Source organism: Mytilus edulis, chromosome 8 (assembly GCF_963676685.1).
Source record: "Mytilus edulis chromosome 8, xbMytEdul2.2, whole genome shotgun sequence".
In the NCBI taxonomy this organism is placed as follows: Eukaryota; Metazoa; Mollusca; class Bivalvia; order Mytilida; family Mytilidae; genus Mytilus; species Mytilus edulis.
The window spans coordinates 11,155,541-11,180,977 of record NC_092351.1 but is presented as its reverse complement, the minus strand read 5'-3'; the positions used below and the strand labels follow the sequence as shown (position 1 = coordinate 11,180,977).

Below are 25,437 nucleotides of genomic sequence, written 5' to 3'. Positions count from 1 at the left end.
GAAAATCTGCCAGATGGGGTAGGGATGTAATGTTTCATTTTTTTTTTATAAGAAATGAGTGCAGACTAGTATTCTTTATTGTAATATGTTCCAAAGTAAGAAGTCTATGCCTCATAGGTGTCATGACTGGTTTCAAGTTTGTTAGGTCTTGGTTAAGGTGGCACGGTAGTATTTGCATTCCAGAATTTAGGTTGCTCTTTTGTGTACCCTACTTAGGTAAATGTATCTAAACAGTGTGATTGGACAAAAAATACAGTATCAACTGAACATACTTTCCCAAACCGAGGGATGAATCAGGTGTAGAAAAATATGAAATAATTTTACATACAGATGAAAATGAATTTTTGAGAATTTTTTTAAATTTTGTATTCACTGCACCATAAAAGACCTAAAATTACTAGTGGCCTTAGGTTTCTAAAAATAGCAAAAAAAGTAAACGGTCATGATACATATTCAAATTCATTTCTGAATAGTAAAATGAAAGTACTTCAGTTAAGTGTGAATGTAGATTTTTTTGCAGTGTTAGAAAGTGGTGAAAATTCTAAAAAGGCTATCATTATCCCTATGGGCCAGGAAATACTACCGTGCCACCTTAAGGGGGATATATATTTTTACACTAAATCAATGAAGGAACTTTTTTTACCTATGCAATTTGTAAGTTTATCAATAAAAAGTTGATTAAGTGCAACTATGATAAAACAAGCCTTAAATTCCACCCCTGAGAGTAAAAATTGCTGATTCAGCAAATTTTGCCTGATCTGTAGGTAATAATGTAAAAATTTTCATAGAAAGTAGAACTTCATTATATTTATGTAACTTGCAATACATTTTTAATTATAAATGCTCGCTTTAACTTTTCGCAGTGTCTGACACATGTGCAACCACTGAAATTTGAGACGCGACATTCTACGGTTGCATGTTCATCCTATTATTTTCACCGAAATAAATAAATTGCATAATTTCTTATTTTTTTTCAACGTAAGTACAGCTATACTAGCTTTCTTAAGGTTTAATTAGTAGTTCTGATGTTACATGACACCAGTAGGAGCTTTTGGGGAACCAGTAAGTGGTTAAGGGGTCCTTACTTATTCATTTAGCTCTCATATTGGTATGAAATAGAGATAGAAATAGGGGTTTCTGTACATTGAATAGACATTATTTTTGACAAAGAATGTATTTATGATGCTATATCAGCAAGATTAAATGGTTTATTCATTTTCCATGCAAATACCATTAGTTGTTAAGATTTTCTGACAGTGAAAAGCACAATAAATGCAAATTGATTATGTAAGGGGACATAATTTAACTTAATGCATACATGAGAAATAGACAATCAGTCAACTTAGAGATGTATTCTAGTACATGTATTGTCAAAAAGGTTACGGAATAATAGTTAACTGCAATCTAAACACTCTTGTTGTATTGCCCTCATAATCTGAAAATGTTTAAAGTAATGTAAGGCATGCTGTAAAATGTGGAATGGACTTTAATATCAGTTTTCATGATTTGGTGATTAAACTGTTTCTTTTACTCAGATTAACCATAAACAGAGTTGGCAATCCAATAATTCCTCCTAAATCACCATGTTTGACTTCTGTGTTGATTTGAAACATCATATATTTGGGTTTTGTTCACTTCTTAAGTCAAAATGGTAAGATGAAAAAAAGTGAAAATCTGCCAGATGGGGTAGGGATGTAATGTTTCATTTTTTTTTTATAAGAAATGAGTGCAGACTAGTATTCTTTATTGTAATATGTTCCAAAGTAAGAAGTCTATGCCTCATAGGTGTCATGACTGGTTTCAAGTTTGTTAGGTCTTGGTTAAGGGGGATATATATTTTTACACTAAATCAATGAAGGAACTTTTTTTACCTATGCAATTTGTAAGTTTATCAATAAAAAGTTGATTAAGTGCAACTATGATAAAACAAGCCTTAAATTCCACCCCTGAGAGTAAAAATTGCTGATTCAGCAAATTTTGCCTGATCTGTAGGTAATAATGTAAAAATTTTCATAGAAAGTAGAACTTCATTATATTTATGTAACTTGCAATACATTTTTAATTATAAATGCTCGCTTTAACTTTTCGCAGTGTCTGACACATGTGCAACCACTGAAATTTGAGACGCGACATTCTACGGTTGCATGTTCATCCTATTATTTTCACCGAAATAAATAAATTGCATAATTTCTTATTTTTTTTCAACGTAAGTACAGCTATACTAGCTTTCTTAAGGTTTAATTAGTAGTTCTGATGTTACATGACACCAGTAGGAGCTTTTGGGGAACCAGTAAGTGGTTAAGGGGTCCTTACTTATTCATTTAGCTCTCATATTGGTATGAAATAGAGATAGAAATAGGGGTTTCTGTACATTGAATAGACATTATTTTTGACAAAGAATGTATTTATGATGCTATATCAGCAAGATTAAATGGTTTATTCATTTTCCATGCAAATACCATTAGTTGTTAAGATTTTCTGACAGTGAAAAGCACAATAAATGCAAATTGATTATGTAAGGGGACATAATTTAACTTAATGCATACATGAGAAATAGACAATCAGTCAACTTAGAGATGTATTCTAGTACATGTATTGTCAAAAAGGTTACGGAATAATAGTTAACTGCAATCTAAACACTCTTGTTGTATTGCCCTCATAATCTGAAAATGTTTAAAGTAATGTAAGGCATGCTGTAAAATGTGGAATGGACTTTAATATCAGTTTTCATGATTTGGTGATTAAACTGTTTCTTTTACTCAGATTAACCATAAACAGAGTTGGCAATCCAATAATTCCTCCTAAATCACCATGTTTGACTTCTGTGTTGATTTGAAACATCATATATTTGGGTTTTGTTCACTTCTTAAGTCAAAATGGTAAGATGAAAAAAAGTGAAAATCTGCCAGATGGGGTAGGGATGTAATGTTTCATTTTTTTTTTATAAGAAATGAGTGCAGACTAGTATTCTTTATTGTAATATGTTCCAAAGTAAGAAGTCTATGCCTCATAGGTGTCATGACTGGTTTCAAGTTTGTTAGGTCTTGGTTAAGGTGGCACGGTAGTATTTGCATTCCAGAATTTAGGTTGCTCTTTTGTGTACCCTACTTAGGTAAATGTATCTAAACAGTGTGATTGGACAAAAAATACAGTATCAACTGAACATACTTTCCCAAACCGAGGGATGAATCAGGTGTAGAAAAATATGAAATAATTTTACATACAGATGAAAATGAATTTTTGAGAATTTTTTTAAATTTTGTATTCACTGCACCATAAAAGACCTAAAATTACTAGTGGCCTTAGGTTTCTAAAAATAGCAAAAAAAGTAAACGGTCATGATACATATTCAAATTCATTTCTGAATAGTAAAATGAAAGTACTTCAGTTAAGTGTGAATGTAGATTTTTTTGCAGTGTTAGAAAGTGGTGAAAATTCTAAAAAGGCTATCATTATCCCTATGGGCCAGGAAATACTACCGTGCCACCTTAAGGGGGATATATATTTTTACACTAAATCAATGAAGGAACTTTTTTTACCTATGCAATTTGTAAGTTTATCAATAAAAAGTTGATTAAGTGCAACTATGATAAAACAAGCCTTAAATTCCACCCCTGAGAGTAAAAATTGCTGATTCAGCAAATTTTGCCTGATCTGTAGGTAATAATGTAAAAATTTTCATAGAAAGTAGAACTTCATTATATTTATGTAACTTGCAATACATTTTTAATTATAAATGCTCGCTTTAACTTTTCGCAGTGTCTGACACATGTGCAACCACTGAAATTTGAGACGCGACATTCTACGGTTGCATGTTCATCCTATTATTTTCACCGAAATAAATAAATTGCATAATTTCTTATTTTTTTTCAACGTAAGTACAGCTATACTAGCTTTCTTAAGGTTTAATTAGTAGTTCTGATGTTACATGACACCAGTAGGAGCTTTTGGGGAACCAGTAAGTGGTTAAGGGGTCCTTACTTATTCATTTAGCTCTCATATTGGTATGAAATAGAGATAGAAATAGGGGTTTCTGTACATTGAATAGACATTATTTTTGACAAAGAATGTATTTATGATGCTATATCAGCAAGATTAAATGGTTTATTCATTTTCCATGCAAATACCATTAGTTGTTAAGATTTTCTGACAGTGAAAAGCACAATAAATGCAAATTGATTATGTAAGGGGACATAATTTAACTTAATGCATACATGAGAAATAGACAATCAGTCAACTTAGAGATGTATTCTAGTACATGTATTGTCAAAAAGGTTACGGAATAATAGTTAACTGCAATCTAAACACTCTTGTTGTATTGCCCTCATAATCTGAAAATGTTTAAAGTAATGTAAGGCATGCTGTAAAATGTGGAATGGACTTTAATATCAGTTTTCATGATTTGGTGATTAAACTGTTTCTTTTACTCAGATTAACCATAAACAGAGTTGGCAATCCAATAATTCCTCCTAAATCACCATGTTTGACTTCTGTGTTGATTTGAAACATCATATATTTGGGTTTTGTTCACTTCTTAAGTCAAAATGGTAAGATGAAAAAAAGTGAAAATCTGCCAGATGGGGTAGGGATGTAATGTTTCATTTTTTTTTTATAAGAAATGAGTGCAGACTAGTATTCTTTATTGTAATATGTTCCAAAGTAAGAAGTCTATGCCTCATAGGTGTCATGACTGGTTTCAAGTTTGTTAGGTCTTGGTTAAGGTGGCACGGTAGTATTTGCATTCCAGAATTTAGGTTGCTCTTTTGTGTACCCTACTTAGGTAAATGTATCTAAACAGTGTGATTGGACAAAAAATACAGTATCAACTGAACATACTTTCCCAAACCGAGGGATGAATCAGGTGTAGAAAAATATGAAATAATTTTACATACAGATGAAAATGAATTTTTGAGAATTTTTTTAAATTTTGTATTCACTGCACCATAAAAGACCTAAAATTACTAGTGGCCTTAGGTTTCTAAAAATAGCAAAAAAAGTAAACGGTCATGATACATATTCAAATTCATTTCTGAATAGTAAAATGAAAGTACTTCAGTTAAGTGTGAATGTAGATTTTTTTGCAGTGTTAGAAAGTGGTGAAAATTCTAAAAAGGCTATCATTATCCCTATGGGCCAGGAAATACTACCGTGCCACCTTAAGGGGGATATATATTTTTACACTAAATCAATGAAGGAACTTTTTTTACCTATGCAATTTGTAAGTTTATCAATAAAAAGTTGATTAAGTGCAACTATGATAAAACAAGCCTTAAATTCCACCCCTGAGAGTAAAAATTGCTGATTCAGCAAATTTTGCCTGATCTGTAGGTAATAATGTAAAAATTTTCATAGAAAGTAGAACTTCATTATATTTATGTAACTTGCAATACATTTTTAATTATAAATGCTCGCTTTAACTTTTCGCAGTGTCTGACACATGTGCAACCACTGAAATTTGAGACGCGACATTCTACGGTTGCATGTTCATCCTATTATTTTCACCGAAATAAATAAATTGCATAATTTCTTATTTTTTTTCAACGTAAGTACAGCTATACTAGCTTTCTTAAGGTTTAATTAGTAGTTCTGATGTTACATGACACCAGTAGGAGCTTTTGGGGAACCAGTAAGTGGTTAAGGGGTCCTTACTTATTCATTTAGCTCTCATATTGGTATGAAATAGAGATAGAAATAGGGGTTTCTGTACATTGAATAGACATTATTTTTGACAAAGAATGTATTTATGATGCTATATCAGCAAGATTAAATGGTTTATTCATTTTCCATGCAAATACCATTAGTTGTTAAGATTTTCTGACAGTGAAAAGCACAATAAATGCAAATTGATTATGTAAGGGGACATAATTTAACTTAATGCATACATGAGAAATAGACAATCAGTCAACTTAGAGATGTATTCTAGTACATGTATTGTCAAAAAGGTTACGGAATAATAGTTAACTGCAATCTAAACACTCTTGTTGTATTGCCCTCATAATCTGAAAATGTTTAAAGTAATGTAAGGCATGCTGTAAAATGTGGAATGGACTTTAATATCAGTTTTCATGATTTGGTGATTAAACTGTTTCTTTTACTCAGATTAACCATAAACAGAGTTGGCAATCCAATAATTCCTCCTAAATCACCATGTTTGACTTCTGTGTTGATTTGAAACATCATATATTTGGGTTTTGTTCACTTCTTAAGTCAAAATGGTAAGATGAAAAAAAGTGAAAATCTGCCAGATGGGGTAGGGATGTAATGTTTCATTTTTTTTTTATAAGAAATGAGTGCAGACTAGTATTCTTTATTGTAATATGTTCCAAAGTAAGAAGTCTATGCCTCATAGGTGTCATGACTGGTTTCAAGTTTGTTAGGTCTTGGTTAAGGTGGCACGGTAGTATTTGCATTCCAGAATTTAGGTTGCTCTTTTGTGTACCCTACTTAGGTAAATGTATCTAAACAGTGTGATTGGACAAAAAATACAGTATCAACTGAACATACTTTCCCAAACCGAGGGATGAATCAGGTGTAGAAAAATATGAAATAATTTTACATACAGATGAAAATGAATTTTTGAGAATTTTTTTAAATTTTGTATTCACTGCACCATAAAAGACCTAAAATTACTAGTGGCCTTAGGTTTCTAAAAATAGCAAAAAAAGTAAACGGTCATGATACATATTCAAATTCATTTCTGAATAGTAAAATGAAAGTACTTCAGTTAAGTGTGAATGTAGATTTTTTTGCAGTGTTAGAAAGTGGTGAAAATTCTAAAAAGGCTATCATTATCCCTATGGGCCAGGAAATACTACCGTGCCACCTCAAAAGTAGTACTATGACTAGTTATGCAATGATGTGACAGAGTTGTCTCTCTTTAGTTGACTTCATTATAATGCAATATATTCACACAATAAATTTTTAATAGATCAGCAGGAGATTTTAACACGTACTGAATTAAATAGCTCTAAAAGGACATCTCGATATAAATGTCACTTCATAACGGATGGTGAATGCAAATCCGCCATACACTAAACCGCGGGAAACCTTTGACAAGGTATTAATTAAGCTATTTACTCTTTTACTATTCACATCAAATTAGTTTCCGTTCAGTGAAAGGGAAAACTTTGCATTCCTTCTTCTTTGATTGATAATGGATATTTTTGGTTTCTTGGTCCAAAATTGAAAATATCAATAATTGTATAAATTGGTCGATGATTCAGTCGAAGGTTGGGTTTATAATTTAACTATTAGAATTGAGAACCATCCACTTGGAATAATTTGGCTTTTAAGTATTGGAATCTTGAAAAATTGAAAAGATGCTAAATAATTTCCTTTTGTATGACATTTGCAAGGTATTGTAGAAATATGAGTTCAAACTGGGACTGAACAAATTCAGAGGAAAAAATGCCTTCGTGACCATGAAATAAGGGTCACATTTGTAATGGGTTTAGCAAAAGCAACACAAGTTTTTAACCGATTGAAGTTTATATATAAAGTTCTTGAGTACTCTAGTAGTACAAGGATAAAAATCATCAGGTTTTGGGCCAAAATTACTAAAATTAATTAACGATGCATAACTATAAAGCCTTACAAGGAGGGTATGTGTTTTGCAAGAGACATCTGGTTATTCCAAGCAAGACAGTGTTCAAAGCGTGTAAAAACTGTTATTTTATTACATTATTCCTCAAAGTTGGAATAACAAACCTTTATATTGTTGATAGCTGTCAATGTAATATTAAAATGGATGTGATCTGACGGTTATACTTACGATATCCATTTAAAAAGAGTATGAGGAAGGCATAATTTTCATTATTAAAATTAGTTTTTAACTTAATGTTGTGCAGTCGTATTTCAACTTTTGGCGCAAGGGATGAATGATACATACTAATTAGTTTTAAAACGAATGGCATAAACATATTACTGGCGAAAAGGGTTGTGGCGCAAAAGGAAGAATCTGCCTTTTAGGATGTTCTCCATTGGCTAAAAAAACCCACAGAAAATGGCCAACAAGAAAGACGAAAGACCGAATTACCGGTGTGGTGGAAACACTGTGCCACTATGTAAAAATATAAATGACAGTCGAATTTAGTATGTATTTTGTATAAACAAAAGGAAGAAAACAGGAGACAGAAACATCCGTAAATATTGCAAGTTATTCTGCTTTGCCATATAACAACTATAACAACCCTAAAAACCACATATTATTGAACCACAAAGTATAGAGATTATAAATATGACACTTTCACTGGACTGAACTCTCTAAAACCGTTTATTACATTTCTGTTCTATCGGGTGGAAAATGTTTGCATGACCCCTTTGTTGTCTTCATTCCGTGTCAAAAATATAATGGTTATAATTATGGGATTGACAATATGGCAAATTTTGAAAATTAACGATTTTGAAATCATCAATATCTGAATATGAAAATTTAATTGTGTAATTGTGGACAATATAATATACACATTAAAATTCAAATAATATTTTTGAAAACTATTGTTTGTAAGGCCGTTTTTTCCCCCAGTCAATCGACACATGTTCAGCCTTAGACTCTTCAATTTGTTAGGACATAACATAATATTTTTGAAATCCCAAAGTATAAAATAACTTTCAGTACAAAGTTAACATTGTTTTGTTTTATCTCAATCAAACATCAAAGTTAAATGTATTTCGACATAGATCTCGTAAACCGTGTCGTTCATTTATCATCTGAACAAGGAACCAGGCATGTAATAAATCTTCTGGTCACCTAGCCGTGTATTGAAGGAATGTTTTGGACTAAAGAGCAATATTTTATTTGTTTGTTTGTTGTTTTTTTCCTTAATTCAACAACAAGGATATTATTGAAACATAGACAGTCTGTTAAATTTAAGTAAACGTGTACACAGAAAATATTTATATATATATAGACCTTTCTGATGACAATTGGTATGAGGCAATGCCGATGAGACATATATCCACCAAAGTCCAAATGAAGTATATGTTAGCTATTATAGGTAATCGTAAGACCGAACCAATGAGAAAAACCCATACGGTATGGTCGGCTATAAAAGGCCCCGACATGAAAAATAGGAAAAAAATCAATTGAGAAAACTAACGGCCGAATTTATGACAAAACAATTTATGAAAAACAAATATGACAGACGGTAAACAACAACATGCAACCAATCAACTTTCATATATATACATCCATTTAGATTTTATGTCAGAATTATAAAATATTTGACTATAAAAATCGTTTTGTTGCTGATGCAACTGCATAAACTTAACAGTTACATATAATCCCTCCCCGAATAAAAATACATGGTATATCATAATTGAAGTAATAATGAATAAACAAAAGTATCTATATGTTTGGACTAAAAGTCGCAGTTTGGGGCGGTCTTCTCCCACGATATATACGCCGGGAGATTCAACAATCAAATCTCGTATACTGTCGACAGATCGTAACTTCAAACGCTTGTATTAAAGTTGTTTTATTATTCGTTTACTGAATTAAAATTTAAAAGTGCTATGATATAAACAGGAACCATGCAAAGTTCTCATTTGACTTTAAGTGTTTGTGACAAGATGGCGAAAAGTAAAGAATGAACATTATGTTTGTCTCCACATGCAACGTGTACGACAACAAGACCACAATTGACAATGAAAATGGATAACAATTGGTTGTTGACCCTGTACCAGCAGTGCGTCAAGAAGATGTCTTTATGCTGCTTTTAACTCCTATTCAATTATAGAATTTATTAAATTGATGATTTGGTCAATCTCAGCAGGCAACCAAACTAATTGAAATTAAACTGATTATAATTGTGAATGCTCATTTCAGCATAAAATGATCTGTAATTAAATAAAGCTTGAACTGACCACCGTAGTTCGAAATCTATTCTTTGTAAATATGGTCCTATGAAGACGGTTCTTTGTAAATATGGTCCTATGAAGACGGTTCTTTGTAAGTATGGTCCTATGAAGACGGTTCGGTGTCACTATTCTACTTTGAGATGGAAAAGACATAAATATAAAAAAGAAGAGATGTGACCAGTGATTGCCAATGAGACAACTCTACACAAGAGACCAAATGACACAGAAATAAACAACTATATAAGTTACCATACGGCCTTCAACAATGAACACAGATTATTCTACAATTATATAAGATACCTCTAGGTGTAAAACATTTGGTTATTTCATTAATTTGGCTTCTGCATAAGTCTCATTAACATGCATATCCCAAATCTCCCTTTTGTTCGCATATAAAGTCCAAGGTCAACCCTTAAAGTATAAGCTACATAAAAGGTCTACGGTAAACTATTGGTCTCTTATCCAACCGTGCGAGGGCTGTATAGCCAGTCAAGGTCATTAAAAACTCCCATCATCATTGGCTTGTTATATATTACATACTGGTAACGCAACACAAGAGTACATATACTGGTACCGTTATAGTCAGAAAATGCCGTATACGGTTGGCTGTAGTTGTTGACATCCTTTTCCTTTGGGTTTTACATGCTGAATGGTTCTCTCATTGTCAGTACTTTCTTATTTCCACATTTTTAAACAAGAAAGTTTAAAAGGTCCATACATAGAAAACCCGTGAAAGGGGACAAAGCTTGCTGTTTGGTGTGAGCCAAGGCTCCGTGTTGAAGACCGTACTTTGACCTATAATGCACAGGCACTTGTCTCAGAAAAAAAATTCCTATATACCTTGTTATATTAAGGTATATAGGGGGGGGGGGAATTCTGAGACAAGTGCCTGTGCTATATGATAATGGTTTACTTTTACAAATTGTGATTTATATCAATCAAACATAAACAGTAAACCTGCGAACTATATATAATAGCTCAACATTGAACTAAATGTAAAAAATAAAAAATTAGAAGATATCAAGTACACTCTGTTAATTTGATACAATAAAACGAAAAAGACCATATATATAACAGCCAGTAAGAAGGTGTCGGCAACTGAAAGTATAGATTCTTCGAACGGGACTAACTATTGCTGCATATTCATTTTAAAAAAACCAGAGCTTCACACCATATATCAGATTTTGGATATCTATATCGTTTAAAATTTTGAATAAAATACAACTAACAGTCATGAAACTTATATTTGTAATCATATTATACTTCTGAGATATTTTGAGAAAAGAGAAAGATCTCTAAGGTTTTATTCTGTCTTGTAGTCAGCTATCAACAGTGTCATTGTAACACACTCTAATGAATGCCTATGAATGGACAAGTAAAAGTTTGTAAAATAATTGATATTTACAAATCAGAAATACAGCACATAAAACAATTTATTTGTCAATTTTCGGCCATTAATCACGGCCATGACTACCGTGCAATAAACCCCTAATTGTATCGACTGACAGGGGAGTCCATACATTTGTACCTGAAATAAATATTGACTTTAACGACTGAATTATTACCCCATAAATTTTAACAAATGGTACGGCAATCACTAAAATTTTTCATATCAGGATGGTCAGTTTGAATACAAACTTTGTCATACGTTACCCATTGAATGATCTAATGTAGTGTCGAAATAGAAAAACATATTCAAGACATTCAGTTCACTACTAACCGAATGTAAATGTTTATGTGTGCTCTGTGTTCGTTTTAATTACACATAATTAATCTGCAAAACTGAAATTATCAACTCAATCAAATGTAGATATCTCTGAAACCCAAAAATGTTTAGAAGAAAACACGTATTGCAGGGGCGGATCCAACCATTTTAAAAAGGGGGGTTCCTAACCCAGGACAAAAGGGGGGGGGGTTCCAATTACATGTCCCCATTCAAATGCATTGATCGTCCAAAAAAAGGGGGGTTCCAACCCCCGGAACCCCCCTCTGGATCCGCGCCTGTATTGGGCGCATTTTAGAAGTAAATCATTTGTTTGTTTGTTTGTTTGTTTGTTTGGTTTGTTTGGAGGGCTCTGATTGATTTTTTAAATGTCATTGTATATATACAGTTATTCTTTCTCGTATATTTATGTCTTAGAAGTCTTTTATTTTATTTTCAGAAGTCATTTACTTCACAAAATAGAATTTGTGCATATTGGATATTTTTCACGCATTCTCGGTCACAAAAGGGAAGACTTTTTAGAATGATGTAGTCTACGACATCGCGTGCAGCGTGTATACGACATCATTTGAAGTTTGTGTTACATGGTGCTAGCCCAACCCCTCAACACAATTATATGTTTAATTGACTTTTGTGATGAACTTCGGATAAACTATAAAATACCGTTCATTACACGATATAGTTAACTGCATGGTGACAATCCAACTAATTAAATAAGAAATCTGACAAGCATAAACTATTTACCTTTTGTCGTTCATTCATTCATTCTTTGATGTGCTGTTTCTTTTCAAATATTTCTATTACAGTTTATAATGACACAAAATCAAATTTTCATAATTTTTCCATCTGATATCACCCTTTCAATGAATCTTTATTCCTATCAGTCCGCTTCATATCACATTAACGAACCATCTATTGAAATATGTTTTTCTTTTTGTTTTCTTTCTGTGTTATATCCATCTCACCGAACTGTCCATTGGTCAATACTCCAGACCATTGGATGTTCTTCAGTTATAAACACTAATGACCATGCAGTCTGCAGTTAATTCAATTAATTACAAGATATATCATTAACTCCACACGTCTTATCTTAAATTTCTTCCTGTACCTATGTATGATCTTGACAGATAGAATTTTCGAATACGAAACATAAAAGTATCTCCAAATAAAATTGAAAAAAAATAATGAAACTCAAAACAAATATATATTATGTGACAACGGTTTTCCACCCAAAATCTTAAATGAGACGAACACCAAACTAAAACTAAAGGAAAATAGGTCAGCGAATTATTGATGTTACGTTCAATCCTAAAAAAATGGATGTTGTCATTTAACTTGTAAAATAATCCATTTACAACAACAGAAAAAAAGATAGCTGACACTTTTATACCTGATCCGGACACAGCTTGTGCTGTCATCCGTCTCTGACTCCGGTATTATTTCTTATCAGATAATACACCAGAGGTAAACAAAACGTAATTTATGCAAATATCATTAGCGCTAATGAATTAACGTCTCGTTAAAGATGACCACAGAGAGTATCGAGTGCAAGATGCAGCAGACTGCCAAAGGTGCTGCGGACTGCATAAATCAGGAAAATAAAAATCAAGAAATAATTGAGCCCCCAACTGTTCAACGTTAAAGAAATTGAGTTTGCACTTATTGGCCAGTAATTTGTGGCTGCGTTCGTAATATTTATTTTTAAAAGAGAGTAAAACAGTTTTGATTTTTTAAAATAATTTCAACATAAGATAATTAACAGATCAATACTGACTTTTATAAAAAAAAAAAAAAATAAGTAGATTGGGATTGATTGATTGATTCAGTGCAGCCAACGAGACAACACTTCACACGCAGAAACCAAATAATGTGATACTTTAACAACTACATGTATATGTCACTATACGGCCTTCAACACTTTAATAATAAAACCCATACCACATAGTAAGCTAAAAAAGGACCCAGAATGAATGAGCCGGGGTTAAGAATGTTTTCTGGCAACAAAACTTCCCCTTGTCTTGGACACTATATAGTGTAAAAGATAGGCGAAAGATACCAAACGGACATGCAAACTTATAGGTCGAAAATGAACTGACAACACCATGACTAAAAAAAACGAAAAAGACAAACAGACAAACATAAAACACCAAAAACTGGGAGTGATATCAGGTGCTCCGTAAGGGTAATTAGATCCTGATCCACATGTGGCAACCGTCGTGCTGATCATGTTAAGTTAAAACCCAGTGACAAGTCTTATTCTACAGGTCAAGATATACAATGCCATTTTACTGCAATGTGTGCTTCATCAATTTTTATAGATAAAAACTCCAACTCATAGTCACATCAAGATGCTCTTACTAAAGCTATCATAAAAACGAATCATTTTTCATAAAATAAACTACAAATCAAACACAATCAGCAGTCACTGAAGCTTGACTAGGGGCACTGGGCATAATATGATGCTAACATAGCTATTTCTATATTTGAATGGTTAATTGTAAGTGCATCTGCATTAACACTATAATTATTGTAAAATTAAACTCACTGAAACAACGGTCTGCTCAAAACTGAAACACATGACTATTTTAAGTATTCTACTTCAATACAAAGTCATGCATGGTCATCATAAAAGTTTGCCGTTCCAAAACAGTCATGCTCAACAATAGATGAAACTATGCATAAATTACACATTGTATGTATAACTGTACGCTTTAATGCTACTGTTTACCAAAATAGAAAAGGTCTAACACAGTTTCAAGATTGAACTAAAATAGAAACGAAAGATACTCGGAAAATTACCTGTACGTTTCGCTTCAAAACATTCTTAAAATATCACGATATTTTACAAATTCGCGCATTTTCAAATTTGATGGAACGTATCATATATTATATATATATTGTTGTGAATCGAAGTTAATTTAAGTCTCGACTATTGTTGACATGTTCCGTAAAGTGTTTATTTGCGGTATATGTAAGGTGGCATTAATGACAAGCTGATTAATCATGAAAACTGACCACACAGAGGTTGACCATGTTGGTTATTAATATCCTGCAAGGTCGTATCAAGTCGTATACATGTATAACTTTAAATTGGCAGATTCTTATTAATTTTCATCCCGACGCTTCTTTTTTCTTCCGATTTTCTTAAAAAACAAACTCCATTCTTCCAAAGCGCCTTTTTGGAACAATCTTCACCAGTAACGACCAAACCTTGACATTTAAAAACCAGGGATGTATAAATTGTTAGCAGCTACAAAACATTTAAAACTGCATTGATGATTTACAATGCTTTAATTAATTATGATGTCTGTATAGCATACACCGTCAAGTGTATATTTTACAATCCTGATATTTATGATGAGTTTATTTATTAATAATTTAATTTTGGATGTAACGCGTCTTCTGATTGGCTGACGTTGTTTAGTTTATCAGCATATAGACATAATTTAGTCATGTAACCGTGACGTCATCAACGTTTTTTCATGGTTTACTCCGGTTTAAAATGGAATTTTGAACAGATATAACATGTTAAGGAGGGGTATTTGCGAAAAATACCAGTCGAGAGAATGTTAAATTTCACGAGCCGTAAGACGAGGGAAATTCATTCTCAAGACTGGTATTTTTCGCAAATACCCCTCAATAACATGATATATCTGTTTAATTACACCGAATGTTAATGTACTAAAACGTATTGATGACCGTGACGTTACAAGCGTCCAGTCGGATAGAGTATTTTTTGGCAAATACCACGGCAGAGAGGGTAAAAAAGGCATATCCTTTTAGCAAATACCCCGGCGGCGTTAAAAATGAACGATATTCATTTGATAACAGTAAATTGGTGAAAAATACACTGGCTATTAACCAATCAAAACCCCGGATTCTTACATAAGGTGTAATTAAGAATTAAATTATGAAAAATAACTAATATTTTATCTGTCTATTCGAAATAACATAAAAAAAATGTGGTGCAGACTTTAAAATAACCCGTGTACAGTGTGAACCACATTTTTGATGTTATTACTTCATAGACAGAACACATATTACAGTCATTCCTTAATGACATGCATTTATAGAACCAGCTTCAGTAGAACTTTTATAAATTTTCATGTTCATATGTCCTAAAAGATTATCAAATCTTACAATCGGGTCGGTATCAGGAAGCACGACTCTCACTCGGCTTGATTTAGAACTGAAATCTGAGACTTTAATGACTGACATATATTTTCTGTTTATACTTAACTAACTTATACTTAATATTACTTTTAAATATTTATAGAACATATCCACGAGTATTACACTATTTTCTGAGGGTTTGTTGTTAGCTCTAGGGATGTACTCGGGGAAACAACAAAGTAAGCTTTTCTGAGGCTTTTGGAGACAGTTAGATTTACGATACAGATTATGAAGGTGAAAGGCTCTAGTTTAAAATACCGCGAAATCAAAGATGTTAATCAGTATAATCAGTTTTATTTCATTCGTGACACTGTTTGTGTGAAAGTTCAATATTGACGAAGCCTTTGTCCCTTTTCATGGTCGACCACTAATCAACAGGGTCATAAAAATGTTTTATCGATGACCAAACAACGCCCGCCATGATATCCCCAAATACTGATAAGGCAAATAAATGTTATCGAACGTCCATCTTTATTGGTAGTTTTAAGTGGAATAATTGAAGGGGAAATTGTTTGCTTACATTGATATATATGTAGAGTTATTTGTGTAATTGCTATATAAATTGATAAATATTTCAAGTAAAATTTCGAAAAGAACCGTATGTTCCATATCGACATTTTACAATGTAATAAAACAAGAAGTACATCAACAGAAACAACAACCAGTAACCCGTGGCTGTCAACAGTAATCCAGTGAAATATATGTCAGAATTTGCAAAACTCTATATTTCATTATAACTGACATTAGTCTCAATACTAGGATGCAAAATAAATTAGTTTCTGGTGTATGCCAAACAAAGGAAATGTATATATATAGTTCAATGCTCGTATCCTATCTGATATGTTCTTTCTCAAAATAATTAACAGGGGCAAATACCAGACAGGCAGCCGTGCTTGTATGCTTGGAACTTTGAATTACTAGTAAAAGATTTATTTTTATTTGAAATAATTCTATATTTATGAATGAACGCCTTATTTTCTTTGAAATAAAACTCTACTTTTTATATTGTGATGACGAAATAAAAGTTTCACACGAACAATATGTACAAATGTATACGATCCTTATGCCATTCAACAATTCTTAATAAGAAATATCACTCCATCTTGTGACGTTATTTTCATGCTACATGTATACCGTTTCTTTCTTTTTCCCTCACTGATCTGTTTTTGCTCAACACAACTTCGTTTACTTGAAGTATACTATACAGTACATTATAGTTCCCTCACTTTGCACGACTAACGACAGTCGTTTTAAACGCTTGTCGCAGAAAACAAAATCTTCCGATGAAAAATTAATCTGGCGGCAAAAATAAACCTATTCAAAAAGGAGCCTATATTGTATCGGTTAATAACCCGACCAAATATGCTTTCATTTTCCTATTCTAGTCATAGTTGTTCAAAAATGTACCCTGCGCAATGAGTTGAATATTAATAAATGTGATATTTGCCACTGTTTGTTAAAACACCAACTTATTTAAGTTAACTTTTAAAAGGTTTTAATCATGCTTTAAAAATCTATTTTTATTAAAGACGTTTTTAGTTTCAATGTTTGATTTCTATATATCTAGAATATTGTATCTAGCCAAATGTTATAATGTATATTTTAATACTTCCATCATGATTTGTTAAAATGTGATAATTTTTTAGGAAAATATAAACAAACTCACCATTCTACTGTTAGACAAATTGTTGAATTAAAATAAAGTTCTTAAATCCTTCCTCTCGTTTTGTTTCACGTCACAGTCACATGTCAGTGATCTGAAAAACAACATGCTTTCAGATTGGAAATTATAGTTCTTCATAACTATTATAATATTGTCCTTCACTAATAAGATAATTATTGAAAAATCACGCCATCAAGGTTGAAAAAACAACTCAATATTATAATTATCAAATTAGAAAATTGTCCTATTTTACAAGTTTGATAATGACGAAGGCAAGGAAAGTTTAAAAATACGGCGAATTTTTAAATTTATAATTAACTGATAACGAAAGAATGCTATTATCGCACAATTTGAAGGTAACGTGGATAATTGGCCGGACGCACGCCATTTTTACTTTATATTATGTTAAATCTTTTTCAAATATAATTATAATATTCATTTAACTATGTATGAACATTTAGATAAGTACGTGATACCATTTAAAAGCAAATTGATGTCGTTGGTTATTAGATAGATTCTCCCTGTCAAATTGGACACGGGAAGCGTCGTCTAATGTCATTTTTCATCCTTTAATCAAGAAAGGCGACAGGAAATTGCACAAAGTACAAATAAATGGATAAAAGTCTTCGTTAATCAAATTATTCCACAATGTATTCTCATTTATTAAACATAATTAAGCAAGATAAAGAGAATTTCTGATACATCGTATAACGTTCATCCATTCGGAATATCTCTTTTTGACATTCCTCATATATCTGAAATTATTTGAATTACGTATCATTTCATCCTTTTTATTGGAGAGACTTTATTTATTAAACCGATTAAGTAAATGACATGACAAGAAAATAAATTTGATAAATTAAGCTTAATAAACGAGATCATTTGATATTCATCTCTTGAGTAAACTCGTAAAACGGTATAGATTCATAAGTAAAGACAGAATTTATATATACATGGTTACAATTTAGTCATTTAGAAATTGCATATTTATTATTCCTCTAGTTCTAGGAAGCTCTGAACAACAGGTTAACTATGCCAATGTTGTCAGTTCGTATTTAGAAACATGATTAACCATGTGATCTGTTTTTGGTACAGTATAAACATTGTAATTAATCTCAGGGGTATGATACTGGTATTGTTATTACAATGTCTTCATCATTAGGCATAATGTTTATATAACTATAGCCAGGATGTCAGCAGTAATATTATTGATTCTTACAACACAATAGCATCTGCATTGGCATAATGCACATTTGAACAATGTTATGAAGAATTCTGGAAATAGATATAAGAAGATGTGGTATGAGTGCCAATAAGACAACTCTCCATCCAAGTAACAATTTATAAAAGTAAACCCATTAAACAAAGTCGATGGTTCGATTTTTCCCCTTCAACGTTAATATATTGAGTAAAAGAGACTGAGGCGAAAGATAATAAAGTTTTATTCACACAAATAAGTCGAAACAAACTGACAATACACTGACAATGCATGGTAAAAAAAACCAACGAAAACGAAGAAAAGGCAAACGACAACAAAACACAATACATGAATACCGAAAACTATTATTAAAATTATTATTGCTTCTTACAACACTATAGCACCTGAATTGGCATAATGCACATTTGCACAATGTTATCACAGGCACTCGTCTCAGAAAAAAAAAATTCCTATATACATGGTATACAGGGAAGGAGTCGAAAGATACCAAATTAGGGACTTTCAAACAAATAAGTCAAAAACAAACTGACAATACACTGACAATACACCGACAATACACCGACAATATACTGACAATACACTGACAATACACCGACAATACACTGACAATACACCGACAATACACCGCCAATACACTGACAATACACTGACAATACACCGACAATACACCGACAATACACCGACAATACACCGACAATACACCGACAATACACTGGCAATACACCGACAATACACTGGCAATACACCGACAATACACCGACAATACACCGACAATACACCAACAATACACCGACAATACACCGACAATACACCGACAATACACCGACAATACACCGGCAATACACCGGCAATACACCGACAATACACCGACAATACACTGACAATACACCGACAATACACTGACAATACACCGACAATACACCGACAATACACCGACAATACACCGACAATACACTGGCAATACACCGACAATACACTGACAATACACCGACAATACACTGATAATACACCGACAATACACTGACAATACACCGACAATACACTGACAATACACTGACAATATACTGACAATACACTGACAATGCATGGAAAGAAAGAAGACAAACGACGCAAAGACAAATAACAACAAAACAGAAAACTAACGACTGATCAACAAGAACTCCACCAAAACTAGGGTGATTTCAGGTGCCCAAGAAGGGTGCTCCTGCTCCACATGTCACGGAAAACTTGGAAGAGGCTCAACAAAGCAGAAAGCTTTTGAGCTGATTCGAAGTGCCAAGAAGGCGAATGAACAAAATCACAAATTAGAACATATAACCAAACTGGCAAAACACAAAGGACACATGAAAACATACATAAGAAAGTGTGATGCAAAATTTCATCAATAATTAAGAACTTCCTTACCTTCAACAGCATTCATCTATTTATAATTCAAATGTTGAGAAAACAAGCGCAGCTTACAGATAACACCTTATAAGATAAGGTGACAATTGAAAATAAAAATATTTAAGGTATACTTTTATATAGCATAATGCTTGAATTACATGAATATGCAAACTATTTTGTAAAATTACCACTATAACAGTTAATGGCACGTTTATTTTATAACTATTTTATTTGAATTTCTATCTTGGAATGTAACACTGCCGGTACAATTACAATGCTGTACGTGCGTACTCTCAGAGAAGGTAAAATAAACGTCTCTACAGTGATATATATGCAATAGTCCTCTTTCACGTATTCAGTAACATTACACATGTGATATCTTCTAGCTTACAAGTGGGGCCCCCTATTATTTTTAATGGGCTTTAAAAAGTGAGAACTTTGCTTCTTGCTTAAAATTCTCCTACTTTATTTCCAATTATTACGAATTTGCAAATTTTTAGTATATAAATTGTTACAAATCATCTGTTATATGTATTCACGTTCCAGCTTAATTTACAGAAAACATCTATGGATATTCATTTCAAGGCTTTTTTAACATTATGTCCCCCTTTCTCCCTCAGTCACCGTTCATAATGAAAAATTGATTAGATCATGTGACATATGTTTTTATATATCGACTTTCAAATATTAAAGAAAACCTTGTTTAGTTTAAATTATGTAAATTAGGTTTCATGGCAACAGTTTGTGATTTAGCAATGTTCTGCAATGTGATATTTACTGCAGAACTGTAATAGCTGAATCATTATTCATGATGTATTATAATTTTGTTTATAGACACGAGATACCGTTGCTAAGATGAAAAGATTTCTTAATTGAATGTCACATCTTCTTAATTTTGTCTATGTGTAAACTCACCCATAGAATAACCGTTAAATACGAAGCGACATTAAACACAATTGAAATTTTACTTTTGTGATGCATACTCAACGATTTATATCAGTAAATTTCATATACTTGAATTACGAGGAAGGTGTTTCCATCAAAGGATCAAGAGATACAAAGCTTTCATCATTTATTTTTATTATCTAGAATAGAACATAATACGAATGAAATCTGTTTGTCCTGCAATAAGTCAACCTTTATCAAATAACAGGTATACAAATAAACGTATACCTTATTTGTACTTGTACTGCTATTATCTTGCTGAAATGTTGAGCGAACTGGAATGTTTAATAAATATACTTCTGTTTCCGTCACAGTCTACTTCCGTGTCCCCCGATGTCCGCTTTTTAAGCCATACCGGTTTTTGTAAAATCAATGTTAACGTTTTTGAATGTGAACTAAGCGTTAAAGTGAAATTCTTCAATTGCACAGGATATTTTGAACATTAAAGAAGACATGATATATGTTTGCTTTAGAGACAGGACAAAAAGCAAGTCTATGCCTTTCAAATATTTCCGTAATTTTCAACTCTACAGACTTACCAAAAAACTTTGTCTTTACTTTTCTTGATAAACGTTTGTATACGTTATTGTTATGATTGGGATTAAAAGTTGGAGAACCGAATAATCATTAGAAAACCCCGTCACATATAGGGTTGTAAAAGTCCTAACTACCAAGTCGTGAATCTTGTTTGTAAAGGGAGCAGGACCTAGTAGTTATTAGATTAGTTGAACCTCGTCACATACATGTTAAGTCGTGTAAGTCCTAACTTCCAAGTCATGAACATTTTTGTTATCGTAAAAGGAAAATGATCGAGTAACCGGATTAGTCAGTCCCTTCTTCCTATTTTGAATTTCTTTGTATTCTCTATTTTTACCTGAGTATTTTCTATGACTTTGTTTTCGTTCAATGTTCTTTGGTAAGCACTAGAAAACAAATATGATCTGAAACGGCCATTTTGATCTGATCTGTCTATTTTCAGTAGTTGCTTAGTTTACATATATTTTGCGGTTGTGAGTTCTGCCTTGTAGCGGCATTAGCCTGCTCTTTTTTTCGAAATCAACAAGAGTATCTGTTACGTGCAAGAGATATGGCTCTCTCTTAACATGGGTCAGCCATTTATCATCCACTTCCGACTGACTATCATCGTTTCCTCTTGTACTATTGTTTGTCTGGTTTTTTTTTTTCATTTTTAGCCATGGCGTTGTCAGTTTATTTTCGATTTATGAGTTTGACTCTTTCGTCCCTCTTTCCTCACGACCATACTCGCAAATGGTGTCAAGGGAGAGCTGAAAATGCAGTCCCTGAATTTTTTTTTCTCAGAGCGGGGTCCAGACCAGGAACCTTTGTATTAATAGACGGGTGCACTTACCACTACACCACGGCTCTCCGTAGTTGTTTTTTACCTGTACACATCAACAACGTATTGAATTGTGTGAAAAGATACTTAACAGTACTGAATTGACTCATGCAAATTGTCTGAACAGGACTGAGTTAACAGCAAGAGAATTGTCTGAAGGGTACTGAGTTAACAGCAAGGGAATTGTCTGAACAATACTACTGAGTTAACAGCAAGGGAATTGTCTGAACAGTCCTGAGTTAACAGCAAGGGAATTGTCTGAACAGTCCTGAGTTAACAGCAAGGGAATTGTCTGAACAGTTCTGAGTTAACAGATAGGGAATTGTCTGAACAGTACTGAGTTAACAGCAAGAGAATTTTCTAAACAGTAATGAGTTAACAGCAAGGGAATCGTCTGAACAGTTCTGAGTTAACAGCAAGGGAATGGTCTGAACAGTCATGAGTTAACAGCAAGGGAATTGTCTGAACAGTACTGAGTTAACAGCAAGGGAATTGTCTGAACAGTCCTGAGTTAACAACAAGGGAATTGTCTAAACAGTACTGAGTTAACAGCAAGGGAATCGTCTGAACAGTTCTGAGTTAACAGCAAGGGAATGGTCTGAACAGTCTTGAGTTAACAGCAAGAGAATTTTCTAAACAGTACTGAGTTAACAGCAAGGGAATTGTCTAAACAGTACTGAGATAACACCAAGGGAATTGTCTAAACAGTACTGAGTTAACAGCAAGGGAATGGTCTGAACAGTTCTGAGTTAACAGCAAGGGAATGGTCTGAACAGTCAAGAGTTAACAACAAGGGAATGGTGAGTTAACAGCAAGGGAATTGTCTGAACAGTACTGGGTTAAGAAAGAAGGGAATTGTCTGAACAGTACTGAGTTAAAAAAAGAAGGGAATTGTCTGAACAGTACTGAGTTAAAAAAGAAGGGAATTGTCTGAATAGTTCTGAGTTAAAAAAGAAGGGAATTGTCTGAACAGTTCTGAGTTAAAAAGTTAAAAAAAAAAAAAAGGGAATGGTCCGAACAGTACTGAGTTAAAAAAAGAAGGGAATTGTCTGAACAGTACTGAGTTAACAGCAAGGGAATTGTCTGAACAGTTCTGAGTTAAAAAAAAGAAGGGAATTGTCTGAACAGTACCGAGTTAAAAAAGAAGGGAATTGTTTGAACAGTACTGAGTTAACAGCAAGGGAATTGTCTGAACATTACTGAGTTAACAGCACGGGAATTGTCTGAACAGTACTGTATTGACCGCAGTTGATATATGTTTGAAAATGGACTGAAAGACAGGACATAACATATAGATATAGGAAGATGTGGTGTGAGTGCCAATGAGAGAACTCTCCATTCAAATAACTTAAAAAATCAAAGTACTGAAGTACTGAACATCGGATGACCGCAGGTTCTTGTGGATGGTCAAAAGCGCATGTCACAGAAACAGATCACATGCATCTCTATATATACCTGAAACTTGGGTTAATTTACAGAGATATTTTTTTTCTGATAGAAGTTCGTGCTTGGATGATGAATAAATGACAGGAAATTCAACCTCACCGTAATAACTATTATATTGTAGTGCAAGAAATCAGTATACCTTGGACTATTATACTTATATAATAATAGTCGTAGAGAATACACTGGTTTGTTGTTATATATATTATTAATATTACGATTGCATGTATATATAATTTTCATCTATTTGTATATGATAATTCTATTCTACTATTATTATAGTGCAGTGCAAGTGCATGGTGGACACTCTTCTGTAAAAAAAATCAAAGCCTTAAAGGCTGTAAAAGCAATTGCTGCCATGTTAATGTTTTGGGGACTTTTATTTTTCATCTACATATATAAGAATAAACCTGACAGGACATGGTTGTCTAGTGAAAAGCAAGAAGGTTTTGACTTTATATCAATAAAAGACTTAAGCAGGAAATCATTTTTAATATGTTTTATATTTCACAAGGAGACAACAAGTTTACCAGGCTAAAGTTGGGGGTAATTATGGATTATCCCCTGGTAGTGTTTGTAACTGGGCAATAATTACTTTTATTTATTTAATTTTAACAATTTTCATAATTAATTTAAATTAACCATTCAGTTAAAACATTTCACCTTTCGAGACGCTAATGTTGAAAAATGGGACAGAAATAAAATAACTTACAAGACATAAACATGTAAAAAATAAATATATATTTCAGCTTACTAAAAATATTTTCATAGTGTTACTTAGTCCCACACATAATTGTTCATTTGATATGTGTCATCCTCATGCGATACGAGAAGTTAATATTCATGTCGCTAAATAGTCTTCTTGTCGCTTAATTTATTCTTCTTGTCCGTTCTTGACGCTTCTTGTCGCTAAAATTCTTCTTGTCGTTATTAGTGAGACCGATATTTTTAGATTACAGGTGGTCATTTACACTACACGTATAACCTGTGTAGTGATTTTTATTTTACGATAAATTTATGAATGAACGATAAGTTTATGAATGAACAAGAGCACTTGGCCTCTTTCTGAAACACCAATTGAACATATAAAATCGTATTTATTCAGATATAATTCAGTCAAATTTTCACCACTAAATCAACAACTGAAATGATTCCTTATTTTGTTGAAACATCGTACAACCGGAGAACAGAAATCGCAGGTATGAAAATGCACTTTTTTCACTGGTGTTGAAAACCCAAAACTAATTTGACTATAATTTATGAATGACGGAAATTTAAGCGATAACAATACATCGGAGTGACCTCAAGGTCATCCTCTGTAATTAAACCATTATAGGTCAATGTACGGCCTTTAACACATATTGTTAAGACTTTTCAAATGATTTTAAAATCAGAACAACCGTGTCAGACTTAAATTTATTTACTAGTGGTTTCATTCAGTCGATGTTATAAGTTCGTAAGATTCAGATCATGCAAGATAAAACTTGACTACACCAAAACTATTATTATGACAACATAATACAACAATGCCTCGACCATTCATATATAGCTTGAATGAATGAATGAATACGAACGAACGAACGAACGAACGAATTAAATTAACTAATTAGAGTGCAAACTGAATATATACAATGTAATGTACATAATATATAACATGCAACTTAAACGAA

The 25,437-nt window shown here is 32.7% G+C and overlaps 1 protein-coding gene across 3 annotated transcripts in view; it reads right to left on the bottom strand.

Annotated features, from left to right (window-relative positions):
* LOC139484782 (protocadherin-9-like) overlaps nucleotides 1-25,437 on the bottom strand; it is an 85,492-nt gene that overhangs the window by 45,401 nt on the left and 14,654 nt on the right. For 2 of the 3 annotated variants that reach the window (XM_071268744.1, XM_071268747.1), the window contains exon 2: nucleotides 17,421-17,511. The gene's annotated coding sequence lies outside the window, so the exon portion shown is untranslated. Of the gene's footprint in view, nucleotides 1-12,325; nucleotides 12,940-17,420; nucleotides 17,512-25,437 lie in introns of those variants that run through there. The other variant, XM_071268746.1, reaches the window with a different exon arrangement.